At 42.6% G+C, this 24,044-nt stretch overlaps 1 protein-coding gene across 2 annotated transcripts in view; it reads right to left on the bottom strand.

The window, feature by feature from the left end:
• mgat3b (beta-1,4-mannosyl-glycoprotein 4-beta-N-acetylglucosaminyltransferase b) overlaps nt 1–23,696 on the bottom strand; it is a 110,142-nt gene extending 86,446 nt beyond the window's left edge. For both annotated transcript variants that reach the window (XM_060918832.1, XM_060918833.1), the window contains exon 1: nt 23,041–23,696. The gene's annotated coding sequence lies outside the window, so the exon portion shown is untranslated. The remainder of the gene's footprint in view (nt 1–23,040) is intronic.
• Between the last annotated feature and the right edge of the window lie 348 nt (nt 23,697–24,044).

Raw genomic sequence — 24,044 nt, 5'->3', positions numbered from 1 at the left:
GTCAATGTCCCAAGGAAGGAAGGAAGGAAGGAGAAAGTAATTGAGGAAGAAAGGAAGGGCAAAGTAATTGAAAAGGTATGGAAGGAAGGAAGGAAGGAAGGAAGGAAGGACTTGAAAAGGAAAGAAGAGATATGTAAGGAAGGAGGAGAAGGTAAATTGAAGGAGGAAGGAAGGAAGGAATGAGAAAGTAATTGAAAAGGAAAGAAAATGTGTGGAAGGAAGGAATTGAGGAAGAAAGGAAGGACAAAGTAATTGAAAAAGGAAGGAAGGGAAGGTAAAGTGAGGAAGGAAGAAAGGAAGGACAAAGTAATTGAAAAGGAAAGAACAGGGAAGGAAGGAAGGAAGGAAGGAAGGGTAAAGTGAGGAAGGAAGGAAGGAAGGAAGGAAGGAAGGAAGGAAGGAAGGAAGGAAGGGCAAAGTGAGGAAGGAAGGAAGGAAGGAAGGAAGGAAGGAAGGAAAGGCAAAGTGAGGAAGGAAGGAAGGAAGGAAGGAAGGAAGGAAGGAAGGAAGGAAGGAAGGAAGGGTAAAGGAAGGAAGGGAAGGTAAAGTGAGGAAGGAAGGAAGGAAGGAAGGAAGGAAGGAAGGAAGGGAAGGTAAAGTGAGGAAGGAAGGAAGGAAGGGTAAAGGAAGGAAGGGAAGGTAAAGTGAGGAAGGAAGGAAGGAAGGAAGGAAGGAAGGAAGGAAGGAAGGAAGGAAAGGTAAAGTGAGGAAGGAAGGAAGGAAGGAAGGAAGGAAGGAAGGAAAGGTAAAGTGAGGAAGGAAGGAAGGAAGGAAGGAAGGAAGGAAGGAAGGAAGGAAAGGCAAAGTGAGGAAGGAAGGAAGGAAGGAAGGAAGGAAGGAAGGAAAGGTAAAGTGAGGAAGGAAGGAAGGAAGGAAGGAATTGAGGAAGAAAGGAAGGGCAAAGTAATTGAAAAGGAAAGAAAAGGTATGGAAGGAAGGAAGGAAGGAAGGAAGGAAGGACAAAGAACTTGAAAAGGAAAGAAGAGATGTAAGGAAGGAGGAGAAGGTAAATTGAGGGAAGAAGGAAGGAAGGAATGAGAAAGTAATTGAAAAGGAAAGAAAACGTGTGGAAGGAAGGAATTGAGGAAGAAAGGAAGGACAAAGTAATTGAAAAAGGAAGGAAGAGAAGGTAAAGTGAGGAAGGAAGAAAGGAAGGACAAAGTAATTGAAAAGGAAAGAAAAGGGAAGGAAGGAAGGAAGGAAGGAAGGAAGATGAACAGGGAAAGATTTTGGGTGAGACAGAGTCAATTTCCTGTGAGCTCCAATCGCCTGGTATGATGTTAAACACTGAACAAATGCTGGCTGATTGACTGCATCTGAGGTGAAGGGAAAATGGCATTTTTTCAACAAAACGATCATTTGAGAAATAATCAGGCAGTATTTCTCCTCCTGTATGAAATCAATTCCCAGGTGCTACAGACAGACATCAGGTGGATTTTACAGAAAGAGTGAGCATCATTCAAACACAAAGTCAATTCATTTCAAGTCACATAATCACAACATGATAAAACATGGTTTAAAGCTGTATTCTTTTATACTGTATGGGAGGAATGAATCATACTTAATTATTGAGTGAAACAGAGTTTCATCAAAACATTACTGTTTAAGTGTACAGACTTGTCCAGACTAAACCCCTGGGTTACATCGGAGTAATACGACACCTAGAAATATTCAGACAAACCCAATCATAGTGTATTTACACAGTCTGTCCCGTCATCCCGTAAGCAACGCTTATCGAAATAACGACGTTTTAAAAATCTGTTCATCATTATTGCTAGATTTGAAGCGAGCCCAATTATATAAACAAGTGCTTTTCCTTGTTCTGGTAAAATAATTAGCACCTTCTGACTAATCAGATTCGAGAACTGGATATAAATATAAGCACTATTAATGAACTCCAGAAGAATTTTCACACTCAGGTTTTTTTTTTTTTTCCCCCTCAGTGACTGGTCATGAGCGTGTTTAATGGTTGTAGGTGTTCAGCAGTCTATTCAGAAACGAGTAGGCAGCAGAACTGACCCAAAAAAAAGCAGCTTTTTGCTCTCAGGGGCTGGTCGAGGTCCAAAAAAGGAGTTACAGACCAAAATCACAGCCAAGGAGAAAACGATAAAACCAAAGATGTGATTCAAGCTCTGTCCAATTTCGCAACCCATACTCCGTGAACAGACTCACATAGCACCGATCGAGAAGAAATAACGGATCCTCGGGGTATCAAGTCGAAAAGAGACCCTCTGAAACACTAATATGTGTGAGGGCGAGTTGAATGTGACGCGTCCTTTATTTACAGACAAACACGCCGCTGTTGTCTGTTCGGCTGTTACAGCTCCGGCACAGTGAGGCCAGTGTTTTGGTCACTACTCAGCTGTGTGTGGGTTTTAATTCAATACTGTGATTTACACTGTTTGCTTGTGGAAGTGAAAAGACCAGGACTGTGGCTTCCTTTCAGCTGGAAAAAAAAAACCCAAAGGTTTTCGAGGAAAAAAAAAACAACAAAACTTTATTGTCGTAGCTTTTTCGAAGTTTCATACTTTGTGTATCTTCCACCATTTTCTAGCTTTGTTTTGCTAGAAATATATTAACTGCGCAAATGCTATTCTATACAAAGCTGTACAAGACAATTTCAAGCTTGAGTCTAAAAAAAAAAAACTAAAATATTCCTAGAAATTGTCAGTAGGGCTGCACAATAGTGGTCAACCTGATATCGCAGCTACTCTTGCCTCATTCAAGTCACAATTTATAATATTAATTAAGAATTATAATAATTATTAAGTCATGTTAATGAAGTGTATCATAAGATTTAAATCTCATCTCATTATCTCTAGCCGCTTTATCCTGTTCTACAGGGTTGCGGGCAAGCTGGAGCCTATCCCAGCTGACTACGGGCGAAAGGCGGGGTACACCCTGGACAAGTCGCCAGGTCATCACAGGGCTGACACATAGACACAGACAACCATTCACACTCACATTCACACCTACGGTCAATTTAGAGTCACCAGTTAACCTAACCTGCATGTCTTTGGACTGTGGGGGAAACCGGAGCACCCGGAGGAAACCCACGCGGACACGGGGAGAACATGCAAACTCCACACAGAAAGGCCCTCGCCAGCCACGGGGCTCGAACCCGGACCTTCTTGCTGTGAGGCGACAGCGCTAACCACTACACCACCGTGCCGCCTAAGATTTAAATGTTAAATATTAAAACAATTCTACTACAAACAAAAAAACAAAAATGATATGTCTAGCAAGCAAATTTAGCATCCTGTTATCTGACAAAACTTCCATTTCTGAACTTTTTACCCAAGTGCTGGAACTAATAATTACCTGTGGGCATGTTGTCATCGGAAAATCATCAACAACAGGGTGCTGCGATTCATTCGATTCAAAATGGTGTTCCAATTACCACACCTCCTACACCACACCGATTTACTTCTGATTACCAATGATTTTTATTTATGAAAGAATGACGTGCACTTTTTATCCATTTCTAGTTGATGTGGAAAATCTACAAGATAAGTTAGTTCCTGTTATTATATGTTTTGTATGCTGTTCCCAGAAACAGTAACTAAGTCTGGTGAAACCCCAGGTGCAGTAATTAGGAGGTTTGACGGTAATAGGTAAATGAAATACCTCTATACATGATTACTTGTTTTATGACCTGTTTTCTTGTTTATGGTGCATATTATTCCTGATATGTTCAAACCCTCTGAGACACCAAGCTTCTAATTTCAACAAGGCTCCCATTTGTAAAGCCTCAATCTCAAACAGAGCTAGAAGGGCTCTCGGTGGAGTGCATACCTCCACCAAGCCACATGTTATCAACATCAAAATCAAATCACTTGAACCTGGAATAATAGTAAAGCTGTCCACCAAATTTCAGCTAAATCTGTTCACTACTTTTTGAGTTACGTTGGGAAGAGAGGGAAAAAAATCCAGGATCCGCATACACATCTGGATCCTGGATCTACATACATATCCCAATTTGCCTCAAAATCTATTCACTTGTTCCTTGGCCCATGGTCCAACTTTCCACCAAATTTCATCCAAATCCATTCACTACTTTTTGAGTTACATTGAGAACAGAGGAAAAAAAATCCTGAATCTGCATACACATCTGGATCCTGGATCTACACACATATTCGGATTTACCTCAAAATATAACCACTTGTTCCTTGGCCCATGTTCCTAATTTTCACCAAATTTCATTCAAATCCGTTCACTACTTTTTGAGTTACATTGGCAAAAGACAAAAAAAAAATCCTGGATCCACATACATATCTGGGTCCTGGATCTACATACATAATTAGATTTGCATCAAAATCTAATCAATTGTTCCTTGGCCCATGGTCCACCTTTCCACTAAATTTCATCAAATTCCATTTGGTACTTTTTGAGTTACGTTGGAAACAAACAAACAAACAAACAAACAAACGGAGGCGAAAACATAACCCCCTCCAACAAATTTAGCAGTGGTCGTAAAAGCATTATTGATAAACACCCTAAACACCATGTTGTGTCATATCTCTATCAGTGTACGTTCCTTCCTCATCCATTGCCAAGTGGCTTTTGTCTAAAAGGTCTTTTAATTTTCCAGACAACTTTCATGAGAAGAACTTTTCACACTTTATGGCTGGCTGTCAATTTTTTTTAGGTCCCCAAGCTGTAAAATGTCTCAAAGGCAAAGTAGAAGGCCAATGTTCATTTTATGAGGGGATTTTTTATTTTTATTTTTTAAAGAAAAAGAGTATATAGACTTTTATAGGCTTTTCTCTGGGTGGGATGGAAAGCTGGCTCTAGTTCCTATGCCAGTTTTGTGCAGTTGTTATGTAGCTTTTAAGGTTTCGTGCTGCTGACTTGATGGAGTTCAAATTGTCAGAATTTTATAAAGTTGAAGAAAAAAAAAAACATATTTCAGATATTTTCCACTGCTTGAATTTTGGCCTTTTGGAACTAAAACACCAGATTTCCATGACTCACTAGCAATGTTCGCTGATCAATAACATTTGCGGTAAGTAAAGGAAAGATAAGAGTGGCGGCCTGGGAAGAGCCTTCAAAAAAACCCAAAGGTTTTAAGGGAAGTACATAACATAGCATTCCAGAACTGGCATGAGACATGAAACACAAGAGAAGGCGAGAAGCAAGAAACCCCAAGGAGCAGTCACTGGAAGTGTATACAAAGAGCAAATAACGAATAACAACGCAGAGAAAAGACCGAACTAATAAAAACCAATGAACTAAGAAGGGAAGCGAAATCAATACAATAGCAAAAGCATGTAAAACATTATGAACAAAAAGAGAACCACAGCATGCTGAGATGGGAACGAGATTTCATGTTGCTCAATATAATCTTGGCAAGGACGAGGAAGTTTAAAAAAAGCATTTCTGCATTGTTTTGCTGAATCTATTTCCTCTACCAGAACTCAGAATCTTGATGGATTTTCCCAGGCTGCTTTACCAAATGTGTGATTTTCATTTTCACCAAAATGTCCCCTAAAAAATCCTACCCTTCAACCGTCCTTCTCTGTTATATTCCTTCATCCCTCGTTCAAGTGATTGAGCGCAGCAGACAGCTGGCTGGCACAGAGGCTCCAACAGCTGCCTACCCTTCCCATTTATTTCTCTCTCTCTCTCTCTCTCTCTCCCTCTCTCATCTCCCGTAAAGTGGACCGAATTTGTTTTTGTTTGTTTGTTTTTTACTGTGAAATGATCTGCATTGTTTTAAGACTGGCCCTTTTTTCTTCTGCAAGGTCAAGAAACCAAATAACACTCATTTGTATGTACGTACAAACCCCAAATAAGGGTGTACTTGTTTGCCATTAACCAACTGAAACCTTCTGACAGAATATGTGTAGCTGTCCAGAGGAATAAATACAGCTTTCCGGAAACACATCTGAGAGAGAGAAAAAAAAAAAAAGAAATCGCTAGCATGGCTTATACGCAGCATTTCCTGAAAGGATGAATAAAGCTTTTATTCTGTTTCAGAAGATGATTAAACTTAGACTGAACTGCCTTTCTCGTAATTGCTGTTTTTGTGAGTGTGTGTGTGTGTGTGCACGCGAGTGTGTTCTTTTCCATGACTTGTATTTACACATCATCCCTGTAAATGAACTCAAATGGAACGTTCCACATCCATCTCTCTGTCTACGCCACACAGAGGTCAAAGCCAGGCCAGCACCATTTTCCCTGAAGTAGGTATGTTCAGTAAGGTGACAAATACAGGACAAAAGGCAGCCAGGAAGAATGGATGCTATTCTGGGGCCTGGATTTTGACAGAGTGTCCGTGTGTGTGTGTGTGTGTGTGTGTGTGTGTGTGTGTGTGTGTGTGTGTGTGTGTGTGTGTGAAGGGGGGGTAAGCTGTGAAGCCTTATATAGAAAGAGCTTAGGGACATGTGTGAGTTGATGGAGCTGTTCCATCATTTCTGAAGTGCCTGGCAAATAGCATCACGGTTGCAAAGACAAGTGAGGCTTTCATAAAAGACCCGAAACAAACATGCTAACAGAGTATGCATTATCGCTCATCGAGGGCTATCATTTGAGTCCTGAACGTGTTGTACACCCGAAGTCCTAATATCTTATCACTCACTTAATAAAAAAAATAAAATCGAGTGATTACAGTGTAGGCAGGGTAGGTGCCGTACCGACTAGTGGCCTAGTGGTAGCGTGTCCGCCTCCCGATCGGGAGATCGGGAGTTCTATTCACGGTCGGGTCATACCAAAGACCATCATAAAAATGGTACCTACTACCATCTGGCAAGGCACGCTGCAATACAGATGTGCATGGGGAGTTAAACTCTCGTGGTTACCAGAGGACTAGCCCCCCACTGTAACCCTAGCTATGTAATGGCCGAGGGCTACGGAAACGGAGATCGGCGCCGCCCGATGCGCCACCATCAGAGTTGGGCCTGGTTAGTACTTGAGTAGGAGACTGCCCAGGAATACCAGGTACTGTAAGGCGCGGGAAGGACTTTAAGCTTTAAGCAGGGTAGGTGCCGTACACCAATCAGACCTTACACGCTCTGCTATTGTTCAAAGGCTGCCTCGGAAAGTCAATAAGGAAACACTTACAAACAAAGGAGAAATGGTAGTAATCATACTAATCACTCCTCAGTAAGCTAGTTCTGTATAATGTACAACACCATATCGGTTAAACTAACACATGGGTATCAAACTCTGACCTGCGGGCCAAATTTGGCCCGCAGTGTAATTATATTTGGCCCGTGAGGCAATTCCAAATGACTACTCGTCGGATTTGTGTATACAGCGCATTCACCGCTAATACTATAAATCTCATAATGCTCTGCTGTTGTTTTGGCGCGTCAATCAGGACAGGACCCAGAAACGCAGTAGGACGTCCAAACGTTCAACAACAAACGGACAGTTGCCATAGCGACTTCACGCTACAACTTTCACCGTGCTACCCCTTCCCAAAAATGGCGAAAAGAAAGGCAGAAAACCGGAGCTTTCTGGACAGGTGGGAGGAAGAATATCTGTTTAGACAGACCTGTTTGTCTTGTTTGTGGAGTTTGATGAACTAGCATCCAAGAAGAGATGCCAGGTATCTGGCTTGGGCACATCAGATTAGATCAGTGTGTAGCAAACTGAGCAATAATTAACCTTTTCTTTATGCACTTTTTCTTGCTACTCCAAGGCATGGGCTTGAATGGTTGATTGATTTATTATTGTTGTTTTATTTTTAAAATGATTAGCCTGTGGAAAAAGTTTATTTTGATATTTAAATCAGAAGGCTGCAAATAGAAAAGAGGCAGACAATTTTTATTTAAATTTCCTTTAATAAATTAATGCCATTGATGTGTTTTTTTTTTTTAATTTAAAATTCGATTTAGCATGTCTGCACTATTGTTATATATTGTATAGTAATAAGCGTTGCTTGTTCCATATTCAATGTTAAAGCAAAACTTGTTTGGGTCCATATTAAAAGGTTCATTTGTTCAATGTTGGCCCGCAACTTTGTTCAAGTTTTAAATTTTGGCCCACTGTGTATTTGAGTTTGACACCCCTGAACTAACAGAACCCAACCAGAGCTCGCTTAGGTTTTCGAACCTTAGTTTCAGTCATTGTGGGTTTAAATTAAACAACGTTGTTTACCCGGCTTGAGAGATCACATGTAATATGATATCGGACTATTATTCTATCCGCATTCACTGGATATGAGCACTGGAGCGCTCTGATTGGCTACTCTACTACTAGACTATCAGCTCATATACCGTACCGTGATTAGAGAAAAACAAAATGGCAGCATGTGTTGCTGAAGCAATCGAGGACGAAATGAAAACTCTACTTGAAAACAAAACCCCAAAAACGGTTATCAAGTATTTAAAAGAAACAGAAACAGCAAAAAAGAATATCCCCCCCAGCTCCTGTTCCACACTCCAGTCCAGTCGGTGGCAGTATTGCACCTTTAAGTTGGTTTCCCAACTGCCAAAAAAAAAACTAAAGAAGAAGAAGAAACCCCCCCCCCAAAATACAAAAAAACAAAGCAACAAAATATGGAATGACAGTATTTGATGGTAAGAACGTATCTTTTTTTATTTTTCAAGAATTATTATTATCGTATTTTTCACAAATTGCTACCGTGATTTTGCCGGTTTGTTTCCATTCTAAGCGGAAATGATTTTGCCGGCTGTTTTGTATGAAGCTTTTATTCACTGAATTTGCAAAAAAATAAAAATGCTCTGTTTCTCAAAAGTCAGTGAATGTGGATAGAAGAAAACAGTTATTTCACTCAGTCTCATAGCCAACTCGGTGCTATGTGCCTCGTCGGCTATCAGCTCATGTACGACTCGATTTCGTGGAATAACTTAATTGTACCAGCTCAATATCACCTGTGGCTCTGTGGGGGAAAACAAAAGACGCGAGGCCAGACACACGTAACGGGTATCGTGGCTACGGTGAAAAAAAAAAACCAGAACCAGGTTACAAGCTGGCTGTAGCTGTGATAGCTAGCTAGAGTTTGGTCAGTGTTGTTTGGCTTAATTAGCCGGTCAAGAAAAAAAAAAAAAAGCAAATGTGAAGTCAGGATTGTAAATAAATTGTTGCTTGATAAGCTTGAAATAAAATACAAACTATGCATGTGTGGGTTAAGTGATGAACAGCAGCAGAGATCCTTATTGAATTCCTGTATAAAGAAGAAGAAGAAACCTTTATTCGTCACATGCACACTTCAAGCACAGTGAAATTCATCCTCTGCATTTAACCCATCTGAAGCAGTGGGCAGCCACACCAGAGCGCCCAGGGAGCAGTCAGGGGTTAGGTACCTTCCTCAAGGGCACCTCAGCCCAAGGCCACCCCACATCAACCTAACTGCATGTCTTTGGATTGTGGGGGAAACCAGAGCACCCAGAGGAAACCCACGCAGACACGGGGAGAACATGCAAACTCCACACAGAAAGGCCCTCGCCGGCCACGGGGCTCGAACCCGGACCTTCTTGCTGTGAGGCGACCGTGCTAACCATTACACCACCGTGCCACTTCACTTTTATAGTGAAGCTATACAAGATAAACAATAGCTTTATTTGTTTGGCAGCACGGGCAAGTGAAGCTAAGATGCGAAGAAGCTAAAGGCATTTGGTTGCTCTGCTCCGAAGTTCGACAGAAAAGAAATCATTTTACGAGGTAAGACACACTTTATTTTTGTTGAACACCACGTTTTCTGACAGACATTTAAAGCAACTTTTTTTTTCCAAAAAAATGTACAAACAAATTATAATGCTAAGCTAATTTTCAAGTAGTAAACACTATTTATCTGTATTCCTCAATTTTCTCGAGATTAATACTGAACTCTGACTAGAGATAGAGAGCTTCGCTAATTCTTCCATACAAACCCCTAAATAAACTCAAACAGCTTGACCTTTCTAAAAAATATAATTTATTTTTATTTTAAGAAAACTGAGAACAAAATCAACAAGACAGAAAAGATAAAGACAAAAATAAAGACGACAGGAAGAATCTACAGCAGCACACTGCTAACACAGCTAACAAGAAGTGATTGCTAGCAGCCCTCCATTAGCATGCCATGAGTTGCTTCAATGCTAATTAAGGCTTGAGAGCTTTCACTTCTTATTAAGCACGATAGGATGTAACTTTGGGATGTTAATTGAAAAACATAAGCAAAATAATTGGATTAAAATGCAATCAAACAGCTATAGCGTATAGCATATAGCATATCAAACAGTAGCCGAGCTCGACCTCAAATTCTGAGGTACATCAAGGAGTACATCAGGGCAAATTTAGCCTCTTTAACATTTTGGCCTTTTGGATCATTTTTTAAAAGTCTTCAGGGGTTCGAGAATTATTAAAAAAGCCTTCCAGTACTCGCTTTTAATCCCTCAGTATTCTGAGCTTTTTTTTGATGAAGAAATTTCTTCTCAGCAGGCCTCCTTCGAAATCTCCTCCATCTGTAGCACACACTACTTTCAACATCGCCAGGAAACACTGCTGATCAAGACCAAAAAAAAAAAAAAAGGACCTAGTTAATCAGAAACTGCTCCTGTAATATGTATCCTTGGCCAATATTTCCAGTACGGTGGAGTTGCCTGATAACCACGAACACGAGCTTCACATTCATTTTGCTCAGTATTATTACCTCTACCAACTTGCAGAGTTGGAGGACATTATGTTTTCACTTCCATGCATTTGGCTGTCTGTTCCCAACGTAACTCAAAAACTAGTGCATACATGTCAACCTATACGGATTGTCTGGAAATTATACGGATTTTAGCTCATTTCAAGGGCGTACGGGCGTATAAACAAAGTCTTACGGACTTTCAGTATTTTCTGACCTAAATTTATTTTGTGTATCTTACTTGAACATCGTCAGCTGATCGTCGCAACATACAAAAGCTCGATTTATAGACAAAGAACAGCGTGTATGCAGGGGCAGATAACCCAGATGTTTATTCCTCAAGCCTCGTGCAGTATCGCGACTGTGAGACTTCGCTCGTTCCGGTCATGCGCACGATTTGCATTTAAACGCGCCAAACGGTCATTGTTTGAACGATTTTCTCATTGTGCAGAGCGACATTGTTTACACCTGAGAGATTTTGAATAGCGTCTGCTGAGTGAAAGAATGGGAACACCGAGAAAGAAAATGAGATACGGCGGGCGGTATCTTCCTGAATGGAAGGAGACATTTAATGGTGTCATTGTTCAGGCGAAAAATGAGGAGTACGCGCACTGCACAGTTTGTGTGCGAGATATAAAAGTTGCGGCGTCTGGAGTTTACGACGTGAGGGAACACATGAGGTCCAAACTACATCAGCGAAATTTGCACCAGAAACAGAATCAGCCGCAAATGACGATGTTTGCAAAGCCTAAGACCGATGATCAACCAACAAGTGTGATAAGAGCAGAAGCTACAATCTGTAATTTTATTGCTCAGCACAATTTGCCGCTAGCCGTTGCGGACCACCTGACAGAACTGTTGCCGCGAATTTGCACGACAGTACGATTGCGAAATCTATCAGCTGTAGGCGCACCAAAACAACGCAAATAATCAAAAAGAGCTTGGCCCCCGAAGCTACACTACCGATCATCCAGCACTGCCAGACGTCGCCATTTTCCTTGATGATCAACAAATCCAATGACAAAAAGACGGACAAGCGACTGGCCATTTTGGTGCGGATCTTCGACATAAACAGAGGGGCGAAGTCAAGAATCATAGACATGCCCGTGTGCAATATCGGCACGGGCGAGGCGATTTTCGACATGCTGGACGAAGTTCTCAGGCAAGTTATATTTATTTATTTATTTATTTATTTATTAAGTTTTGTGTGATTCGAAGGCTATAAGGATTTTATGTTGATTTTATGGATTTCTTCCTCTGATACTACAGGTGGACGCCCAGAGGGGTTGACATGTATGCTAGTGAACAGATTTGGACGAAATTTGGAGGGAAGATCAGCCATGGGCCAAGGAACAATTGATTAGATTTTGACGCAAATGTACCAGTGCATCTCAGAAAATTAGAATATTGTGAAAAAGTTCAATATTTTCCATCAGTTATTTAAGAAAGTGAAAATGTTATATATTATAGACTCATTACACATAAACTAAAATGTTTCAAGCATTTTTCTATTTTAATTTTAATCAGTATGGCATACAGTACAAAAACATTAAAAAAAAACATCTCAAAATATTAGAATATTTAATTTCGAGTTTGAGTAAAACAGTATGAACACAGTGTATCTCTCGGTCTAGTTCAGTACACACAACCACAATCATGGGGAAGACTGCTGACCTGACTGTTGTCCGGAAGATGATCACTGATGCCCTCCACAAGGAGGGTAAGCACAAAAGATCATTGCTGAAAAGGGTGGCTGGAAAAGGTGAACAAGCAACAGGGATGGCCGCAGTCTTGAGAGGATTGTCAAGAAAAGTTGATTCAAGAACTTGGGAGAGCTTCACAAGGAGTGGACTGAGGCTGGTGTCAGTGTATTGAGACCCATCACGAACAAACATCTTCAAGAAAGGGGATACAACTTTCGCATTCCTAATATCGAGCTATTCCTGAGCCAGAGACAATGTCAGAAGTGTCTTATCTGGGCTAAGGAGAGAAAGAAATGGACTGTTGCTCAGTGGTCCAAAGTCCTCTTTTCAGATGAAAGTACATTTTGCATTTAATTTGGAAATGACGGTTCTAGAGTCTGGAGGAAGAGTGGAGAGGCACAGAATCCAAGGTGTTTGAAGCCCAGTGTGAAGTTTCCACAGTCTGTGATGATCTGGGGTGCCATGTCATCTGCTGGTGTTGGTCCACTGTATCTTATCAAGTCCAAAGTCAACACAGCCATCTACCAGGAGATTTTAGAGCACTTCATGCTTCCATCTGCTGACGAGCTTTTTGGAGATGCTGATTTCCTTTTCCAGCAGGACTTAGCACCTACCCGCAGTGCCAAAACTACTACCAAATGGTTTGCTGACCATGATATTACTGTGTTTGATTGGCCAGCCAATTTGCCTGACCTGAACCCCATAGAGAATCTATGGGGTATTGTCAAGAGGAAGATGAGAAACACCCGACCCAAAAATACAGATACGCTGAAGGCCGCTATCAAAGCAACCTGGGCTTCAATAACACCTCAGCAGTGCCACAGACTGATCACCTCCATGCCACACCACATTGATACAGTAATTCATGGTAAAGGAGCCCCAACCGAGTATTGAGTGTATAAATGAATATACTTTTCAGAAGTTGGACATTTCTGTATTGTAAATCCTTTTTTTTGACTGATCTTAGGGAATATTCTAATAATTTGAGATACTGGATTTCTGATTTTCATAAGCTGTAAGCCATAATCATCAAAATTAAAACAAAAAAGGCTTTAAATATTTCACTTTACATGTAATGAATATAGAATATATTAAAGTTTACCTTTTTGAATTAAATTATGAAAAAAAAGGAACTTTTTCATGGTATTCTAATTTTTTGAGATGCACTAGTATGTGGATCCAGGACTTTTTTTTTTTTTCTGCCTGTTCCCAATGTAAGTCAAAAAGTAATGAACGGATTTGGATGAAATTTGGTGGACAGTTTTAGTATTATCCTAGGTTCAAGTGATTTGAGTTTGATGTTGATAATATGTGGCTTGGCCAAGGTATGCACTCTACCAAGTGTCCTTCTGGTTAATATTGAGATCAGAATGATTCATCACAATTATTTAACCAAATTATGAACATTAACCTTCGGAGTTATACTGAATAGTAAATAGGATTGTTTTCACATTACACATTAGAGGCCTTTTCAATCACTGAATAACTCTAAGACTGTTACTTAATCTCCTTAGTCTTATTCAACTTAGTCTTATTTTTAATGCTATTTGAGCACACTTGGTTTGAGATGTATTAAAAGAGCTGATGCCAGATTATCAGTTCTCAGCTTGTGAGTTAATGTTCCAGGGTAATGATGTCTAAACGATGTCTAACTTCAACCAGAGAGGTAACTTAAGAAAGCACAACATTTCAGGGATCACTGATGTTTAATTCATTGAAGAAGACAACAATGATTAGCCATGTTAAAATGTGATTAACTGTGTTGACCTATATGATGAGAAACTTTCTTTAAAGAAATACAGGTTGCTGATAACCGACTGCTGTAGTACAACTTGCCATGATCTCCTCAATGCAAACATTTAGGTGAAATTCACTTTCTAAAATACTGACATACATTTTTTTCGGCGGCACGGTGGTGTAGTGGTTAGCGCTGTCGCCTCACAGCAAGAAGGTCCTGGGTTCGAGCCCCGTGGCCGGCGAGGGCCTTTCTGTGTGGAGTTTGCATGTTGTCCGCGTGGGTTTCCTCCGGGTGCTCCGGTTTCCCCCACAGTCCAAAGACATGCAGGTTAGGTTAACTGGTGACTCTAAATTGACCATAGGTGTGAATGGTTGTCTGTGTCTATGTGTCAGCCCTGTGATGATCTGGCGACTTGTCCAGGGTGTACCCCACCTTTCGCCTGTAGTCAGCTGGTATAGGCTCCAGCTTGCCTGCGACCCTGCAGAACAGGATAAAGCGGCTAGAGATAATGAGATGAGACATTTTTTTTTCATCGAAATAAAGTAAGCACAGCATAAAACTACTTCAAACAATTAGATAATTAAATAAAATCGGGTCGATTTCCTAGGTTTTGTTTTCATACTTGTATATTCTGGAGTTAACACATGCATGTTACGTAAGGACAAAAATCCAACAAGGTATGTTCCATCCATCCATTATCCGTAACCGCTTATCCTGTGCAGGGTTGCAGGCGAGCTGGAGCCTATCCCAACTGACTATGGGCGAGAGGTGGGGTACACCCTGGACAAGTCGCCAGATCATTGCAGGGCTGACACATAGAGACAAACAACCATTCACACTCACATTCACACCTACGGTCAATTTAGAGTCACCAGTTAACCTAACCTGCATGTCTTTGGACTGTAAACAAAACCAGAGCACCCAGAGGAAACCCACGCAGACACGGGGAGAACATGCAAACTCCACACAGAAAGGCCCCCGTTGGCCACTGGGCTCGAACCCAGAACTTTCTTGCTGTAAGCCGACAGTGCCTAACCACTATACCACCGTGCTACAAGGTATGCTATTTTTAAGGAAAATAATCAACACCAAGGTAGTGCTATATCATGTCCTGTAGCATTTTATTCCTATTATACAACAGCAATTTACCAACTGCAATTTTTATTTAAAAAAGGCACGCTTTTTTTATTAAAAAATCCATTTAAGGTTTCACAACATTTCATGTTGTGGAACATCTATGAAACAAGTTAGTTCCTGTTATCTCTTAGGCTGCGCATTCTACTCTCAGTCCGGTCATACCAAAACCATCATAAAAATGGTACCCACTGCCGTCTGGCAAGGCACGCTGCAAAACAAATGTGAGTGGGGAGTCAAAACTCTCGTGGTTACCCGAGGACCAGCCCCCCCCCCCCCCCCCCCCCCCCCCCAACCCTAGCTGTATACTAGGCGAGAGGCCGAGGGCTATCGAAGCGGAGATCGGCGCCACCCAGTGCGCCTTAAGGGCCTGGTTAGTACTAGGATGAGAGACTGCCTGGGAAGACCAGCTCCTGGCACAGGAGGGATTCTAATTCCTGCTGTAGCAGGTGTAAACAGTCTCAGACTCACATTTGTTTCCTCTGATGGTAATTGTAGATTCAACTGTATTGATCCAACTGAATGTTCCAATTACATTATCCAACTGAATTACCAACTGAACATTGGTAATTGAAAAATGCAGCTTGCTATGTTACTGAGAAACAAGTAAGGGCAAAACCCTCTGCCCTGAAGATTGTCAAGTCCTGCAAAACGTCTCCATGTTTTTAATCCATTTATGTGAGCATCAGCCCTATGAATGAGCTGTTACTACAGAAACAATAACGTATCAGGATCTGTGGTTTGCCTTGCAGCTGCAACTACTGATCACAGCTGCTGTCCGAGAAAATTCATCAACGCCTTCTGACTAAGCAGAATGGACAATTCAGTGGTGCTATGTACAGAACGGAAAACTGTAACATTTTGGGTTTTTCTTTTTTCCTTACATACTTAGTACGTAAACTGAAATTTCATCAAAGGGTATCGGATCATGTTGTAAGCAAACGTTCCACAAAAATGGCATGACGTTCAACGATAAGAGTCGTGCCAGTTTTGACTTTGAGACAGCAATGAATCAGTTAACACCAACATTATAGGAAGAAATTCTCCATAGGTCCTCTGATTCTGAAACACTTCAATAGGAATATAACCTGGAACTTGTTGTGTGTGTTTGAGATTGACTGGTCAGGTTTAAGGTTCAGCTTCGAGCTCCATCATCTCTGAGGCATTAGACCCCTTGCTGATAGAATTAACGAGGAGTCAGTCTCATTTCACACAGCATGGGAGCACGCTCTCACGGCTCTCCTTTCACCTCTTCCCATATTTGCTTTTGCTCTCATTTCTTTTTTTTCTAAGAAAGAGGTGTGGTTGCGTTACATGCAGCTGTCACTCTCATAGAACATACCTCAGGGGAAACAGGAAAAACAGAAGAGAAGGTGGGAGAAGCAGAGACTTTGCCAGAGGCCCTGTTAGACATAGATGCCACATCAGAGAGAGAAAGATTGAGTTGTACGTCATATGTTGTGTGCCACAATGGCGTTTCAAGCCCAAACCATGAGCAGGAAGCCTCAGAGTTGAAATGGTAATCTCTATTCAGCATTTACTGGCAACTCAGGCACCATCTGGGGCGGCCATTTTGAGCCAAACGATATTGTCCGACAAAGGTGTCAGAGTTCTGGTCCTACTGGGCTACGACCCAAGACCTTCACATTTTTAGAATTCTGACACACCAAATTCAACCTTTAAAGGCTTTGTCTACTGGATGGCAAGTTGAATGAGGTGTAAAACGAGGTGAAATGCCCTCAAGGACGAAAAAAATGACATCCCTATCAGGTTTGCATTCCTATCAGCTTGTACAATGTCAGTGAAATGGTAAGGAAGGGAAATGTCGCACAAACAAAAGGGATTGTGGATGAGGGGTGTTACCTGCTCTGAAAACTCTCTTTAGTATTTATGTTGCTGTCGTAGCTTGCAGACTTGTCATGTCCAAATTTGGCATCTGGATATGTCATTTCTGAGTGCTCTCAGAGATTCTAGCTTTCTCTAGAGAATCTGGAATGTTTTGTTATTAGATTGTTTGACTGACTCTACAACTGGCCAACCATGTTTACATTACATTACATCACAGGCATTTAGCAGACACTCTTATCCAGAGCAACGTACAACATACCTAGAGCAGCCTGAGGAGCAGTTGGGGGTCAACTGCCTTGCTCAAGGGTACTTCAGCCATTCCTGCTGGTCCAGGGAATCAAACCAGTGACCTTTTGGTCCCAAAGCTGCTTATCTCACCATTAGGCCATGGCTTTCCTGGTTTACTCACTTATAACTATTTCAAACGAAGATATCTTGTAACTTTTAAAGATACACTACCGTTCAAAAGTTTGGGGTCACCCAGACAATTTTGTGTTTTCCATGAAAAGTCACACTTTTATTTCCCACCATAAGTTGTAAAATGAATAGAAAATATAGTCAAGACATTTTTCTGGCCATTTTGAGCATTTAATCGACCCCACAAATGTGATGCTCCAGAAACTCAATCTGCTCAAAGGAAAGTCAGTTTTATAGCTTCTCTAAGGCTACGTTTACATTAGACCGTATCTGTCTCGTTTTCTTCGCGGATGCACTGTCCGTTTACATTAAACCGCCTGGAAACGGGAATCCGCCAGCGTCCACGTATTCAATCCAGATCGTGTCAGCTCCGGTGCTGTGTAAACATTCAGAATACGCGGATACGCTGTGCTGAGCTCTAGCTGGCGTCTCATTGGACAACGTCACTGTGACATCCACCTTCCTGATTCGCTGGCGTTGGTCATGTGACGCGACTGCTGAAAAACAGCGCGGACTTCCGCCTTGTATCACCTTTCATTAAAGAGTATAAAAGTATGAAAATACTGCAAATACTGATGCAAATACTGCCCATTGTGTAGTTATGATTGTCTTTAGGCTTGCCATCCTTCCACTTGCAAGTAGTAAGTGATATGCGCTTGGATCACACACACAGCGGCTCAGTCCCGAATCGTGGCTTGTGCACTTCACTCGCCCGCTGTGTGAGCTGCGCAGGGCCGGAGTGCGCACCCTCCAGAGGGCACTCGCTGTTCAGGGCGGAGTGATTTGGAGCGCAGGATGCCTGCGGAGCCGAGCGTATCCGTGTATTGGCGTTGCTATGTGCACGCAAATCGTGTATTGGTGTTGCTGTGTGCACGCTAATCGTTTTAAAAACGTTAATCTGATGATCCGCTGATACGGTCTAATGTAAACATGGGCTAAAGAGCTAAACTGTTTTCAGCTGTGCTAACATGATTGTACAAGGGTTTTCTAATCATCCATTAGCCTTCTGAGGCAATGAGCAAACACGTTGTACCATTAGAACACTGGAGTGAGAGTTGCTGGAAATGGGCCTCTATACACCTATGGAGATATTGCACCAAAAACCAGACATTTGCAGCTAGAATAGTCATTTACCACATTAGCAATGTATAGAGTGGATTTCTGATTAGTTTAAAGTGATCTTCATTGAAAAGAACAGTGCTTTTCTTTCAAAAATAAGGACATTTCAAAGTGACCCCAAACTTTTGAACGGTAGTGTATGGTGCATTGAATTTTCAATCTAGTGACTATATCTTGCCTTGAAAAGCTCACTGCGTTCAAAAGTCTGACAATCAGATTTTCACAGATAGTCCTTTTTAAACAAACCAAACTCAGTCCTCTTAAAGTGGACCGAAATATGGGCCAACAGAAAAGGGACTCAAATCTTTTTGCGTTCACACTGTGAGTTAATTTGAAAGAGGACTCCGTTCTCTTTCTGTTCACACTGTACTGTAGTTTCTCTAGAGCTCTGAGACCTTTACCTTTTGTTTTTTTCAAGAGTCCCATCGCAACAGCATGCGATCTGTCTACGGCAAGCCTAGAGAACTAAAATGCAATCACAAAGGCAAAGCGAAACTGGAGCGCTTTGTGTTCACAATCCACAGGTTAAGCGAACAGCAACGCGGACTTGAAGTGAATCGAACTGAGCCCACATCCTGAGGTGATCTCAGTTCGATTCGTTTCAAATGGGCTGGAGTTCATTTGGAGGGATTGTTGACTAATCGGTCTGCGTTCATTTTGAGGGCTGAAAGGAACCGAGTGTGAAAACATCTGAAGACTGCAGTCAGATTCAAGATGGCCAATCAGAACCAAGATCTTCAAGATACTGAAGCATGTCCAAAAAAGTAGGTCAGAGACGGAGTATCTGAGACTGTGAGTCATCTCAGAGGACACTGTGGACACAATTTATTAAAGGGATCCTCCAGCGGATTTACTCTTAAACTTGTGTTAAGTATTTGTAGATTTCAACAGTCAAACGTTCATTTCCGGAGACCAAATAGCGTTCTAGAAAAATGTATTTTTATTAAAATACCAGACGGGCCTCCCGCGGAAGTGACGTATGCGATGACGTGGCTTAGTGGAAGCTTGGAGTAACTCGGCTGTTTATATTCTCTGCTTACACCGTGGTTTTGCTAGTTTTACAAATATTTTTACTGAATTTATAGGTTTTTAAATAAGTAAAGTATGCCTCACTGCGCAGCATATAAATGCCAAAATATCTTTTTGCCGTTTACCTGGCCGGACTCGTCTGACTAGTCGCAAGAAACGGATTCATGCCATCGGAAGACCTCAAAACAATCTGCCTGCGATGCCCTATTTATGCTCCGAACATTTTGAATCATTCTCTTTCGATGAATCGATGGAATTAAAAGCAAGATTAATGGGAGCTTCCAGAATAAAAAGAAAGAAAAGACGATGCCATGCTAACAATATTTGCCCATCGTTCAAAAGTCCACCGATGCAGTGTTGAGCGGCAACACAGACGACAACACCACTGGGAGGTTAGTTTCGACTTTGTTCTACCGTGATTCTTTGTAGCATACAGGGACGGATCCAGCCCAAGAATCTGACAGATGTACATTTGCAGAAATAGTTTCACTAATTTTACCAGATCGCGATGAATTTTCACAGGGGTGTACAGCACACTGAGCCCTTTCCGAAGAGGGCAGGCACGACCCGTTGTGACCGTGGCTCGGCCCGGTCTGTTGGTTGAGCGTGGCTATAGCCCGTGTAGCCAGCGAGCGGTAAACAAACGCTCCATGACCGATGCCAAGTGGTGCACATATATGTTTCTGAACGCGCATCGGTCTGGATCCATCCCTGGTATATTATCTATGTCTTACCTGGTGAATTGTAATTGGCATTCCAATGCATTGTAGGTTCTTCAGCGAAAACTGGAAGAAAATACGGGTAACAAAGCAAACGCCGACGTTAAAGAACAAATACCGACGGATCAAGAGACGGAGCTTCAGGTACAGTCGACTACGCTCCAGATAAGAGAACTACTCAGAACGTTTTGCATGAAACTGACTCATTTTGAAATTTCCACAGTTTTATTTCATGGTAGTTTCAGTTTCATTTGTGCTAGGAACGTGAATTGACCGTTAAGAGAGATATTGCTGTGCAAACAAATGAACCAGTCAGTGTTGAAATCTAAACAGAGACAGTTGTCTTCGAAGACAAGATTATCCAGTGTTCTTTGTTGGGAGATGAAAGCGTCTCATTAGATGATTCGTTTGAACTCTCTGAGCAAAACCACGATATAAGCAGAGGATATAAACAGCCGAGTTGCTCCAAGCTTCCACCACACCACGTCGTCACATACGTCACTTCCACAGGAGGCCCATCTGGTATTTTAATAAAAATTCATTTTTTTCCAGAGCACTATTTGGTCTCCGAAAATGAACGTTTGACTGTTGAAATCTACAAATACTTTTACTTAGCATAAGTTTAAGAGTAAATCCGTTGGAGGATGCATTTAAAGATTACTGCTGCCTTTACATAAGAGCACTTGGGTTTAATGGGTAAAAATAATAAAGCACCAGGCATGTAGGAGAGTGGGAACCCCTGCATCAATCCCGACATAAAGGCAACACTGACTGTGCTGATCCAAGTGGTCTGGTTAAGATGAAATCAAGCCTTGTTCTGTCCCATCCCATGACTACACCTTTTCTCATCTCCACTCTAGGGCTCTGCACAATTTGAAAGATACACAGCTCCTCGCAGTTACATCTCATCCAACCCACGAAGTGCTTAATAATGAGCTGATGAACTAGATCAGATGTGTTGGGAGTTCGGAGACCTTGAAGCTATGCAAAGCAGTGAGCCTCTGAGACTGGAGTCGAGAAAGCCCACACGAGAAAACCGTCAGCTTCAAGTAGCCTAAAGGCCCGGGCATGCTTTAAACACTTGATCAATAATTACTTTACACGTCAAGTCTGGTTTTATATTTAACATAGAATAGGTTGGAGAAACATCTGTCTTAACGTTTTTTCAGCTGGGGTTCGTAGATTTGAGATAGAACTGGCGTCAGTCACACTTACGGTTCCGATATCTCCTTGTGTGTTTGGTGCGTTGATTGGACAGTGTGTCTACTTTTAGCTTCACGTGATAAATAGCTTCCTTGTTCATGTTTACAACACATGCGTTCTCACTCACCACTCTTAGCAAAGCGAGCTGGTGTAGTGGTTAGCACGGTCGCCTCACAGCAAGAAGGTTCCGGGTTTGAACCCAGCGGCTGGCGAGGGCCTTTCTGTGTGGAGTTTGCATGTTCTCGCCATGTAGGTGTGCTCCGGTTTCCCCCACAATCCAAAGACATGCAGTTAGGTTGATGTGGGGCGGCCTTCGGCTGAGGTGCCCTTGAGCAAGGTACCTAAAGCCTAGGTCACAACCGGACGTACGATTTTTTGGCGTTTCCCAAATCGCTGCGTTTTTTTTGTTCATGGAGAAAGACGCACGTTGGCCGTAAGTTTGTCTTGCAACCTGAAAAACACGTAAGCGCCCGTAGAGTTTGTTTGACATGACAAAGAACCTCTGCGGCCGGTCTACGGCTCGAAAATCAGCACGTCACACGCGCGCCCTTCGTGTGTTTCTTGCACATAGACCAGCCGTAGGAGCACGTACGGCCGGTTGTGACCGAGGCCTAAAGGCCAATTTATGCTGACAACCCAGTCCTCGCAGATGGCGTTGCAGATGGCGTCGCAGATGGCGTCTGCATAGCCCTCCCCTTTCTGCGCGCACCTCCCAAAAATTATGACCACCGCAGAAGCCTCGCAGACAAGAGGGCTCTGATTGGTCCACTCTACATCCGCTGTACACGCACTTCCGCTTCCCTACTTTCCCGGTTTGTTTTGTTTTCGTGTTTTAAAAACACGAGCGAAGATGGAGCAGCACGAAGAACGGTTGATCGAGGAAGTGAGGAAGTACGTACATCTATACGACTCCAGTTCTAGTCATTATAAGTAACCGGAGGATAAACACTCCACTAACCACACCCACCAACTACTCCTAGCGACTTCGCGCCTCCTTGCGTTGTGGCGGTGAATAACATCGCGCACACCTATTACTCCCCGCTCAACGATAAATTACAACTGTCTGCGAAAAGCTATCTGCGAAAGCCTTGTCGCAAGAGCATGCAGAGGCCTTTACCCCTGGGCGCTGTAGTGTGTGCGTGTGTTCACTGCTTCAGATGGGTTAGGATGAATTTCACTGTGCTTGAAGCGTGCATAAGTTCTTCTTGTCATCGAACAGCCAGGACGAACCTACAGCCTGGGCTAGACAGAAATCAGCCCCAGCCCTGATATACGGTTATGAAGGTTACAAGTTAAAGTAAAAAAAAAAAAACTTTGTAGAAAGCACCAGGAAAGACACATCTTCACTGACAATGTCAGGATGTATCTGTTGGGATTGTAGTGTTTTGACCTCTGTCAGAGTGATGATGAACCTGACCCAGCTCGGATACGTGTTAGAAGTAATAAGTAACGGATTGTTGATCGTCACGTGCGCCTTGAGATCAAAGCAACACTGCATACAAACAGCTGTGTGTGATGACAGGAGTGTGTAAGTAAGAGGATCACACTTACCCATCGCCCGGTCTCCAGAGATTGAGTGCAAACCAAAAAGCGAAGGAGATCCGGTTTTTTGGTTTTGTCTCGTGCACTTTTAGTGATCAGGACACTATTGCATGCATGCTTTCTTTCCGGTCAAAGACAGACAGACACAGAGAGAGAGAGACAGATAGAGAGAGAGACAGAGAGAGAGAGAGAGATATATATTCGGGATGGCGGCCTGCCTCCGGATCCTCAGCAGGGGGAAGCGCGAGCGAGTGAGCGAACCTGCTGCAGCGTGGGGAGGCGCTTCACTGACAGCCGCGCGTGAACACGACACCCGCGCGCGACCGCGCACCGACCCCGCAGCCCTGGCGACGCCTCGTGCAGAAGATCACCGACGAAGACGCAGCCATCCCGACGCTGATGATGATGATGATGATGCGGACTGAGTAGAACAGCAAACCGACGCTCGTGCCTTTCAAATCATGCTCTCTCTCTCTATATATATATATTATAGATATATATATATATATATTTGTTGTTTTTATTTTATGATGTATTTTGACGTCTTGAGTTCACAGCGCCGCCCCTTTCCTCTCGCTGAGCGCGTGCTCGCGCCGCTCTTCGCGTGACTCGTATTTGGGCAAAAATGACGCCTTTCCGCTCGCGCAGCACCACCAAGAGCTCCCCCCGGCTCGCGCTCCGGTATTTTCATTCTCTCTTGAAAAGAATACAGAGGAAGGGGAGGGGGCATCGCACGAGCCCACGGCTCCTCCTCCTCCTCCTCCTCCACACACACACGCAAAGGGGACAGGGGCGTGTCCGGACCGAAATCACAACATCAAAGAAACAGAACCCGGGCTCCAGGAGAATGAACTGACATACAGAGGTGGACAAAATACCCGACTTTTCCAAAGGTACAACGAAATTGAACGTGCTGTTGACTCATTATGAGTCGCTTCACAGCAAGTTCGAGCCCCGTGTCCACTCCGGTTTCCCCCACGGTCCAAAGACATGCAGGGCAGGTTAGGTTAACT

Source organism: Neoarius graeffei, chromosome 4 (assembly GCF_027579695.1).
Source record: "Neoarius graeffei isolate fNeoGra1 chromosome 4, fNeoGra1.pri, whole genome shotgun sequence".
Taxonomy (NCBI): domain Eukaryota; kingdom Metazoa; phylum Chordata; class Actinopteri; order Siluriformes; family Ariidae; genus Neoarius; species Neoarius graeffei.
This window is presented reverse-complemented; position numbering and strand designations above follow the sequence as displayed.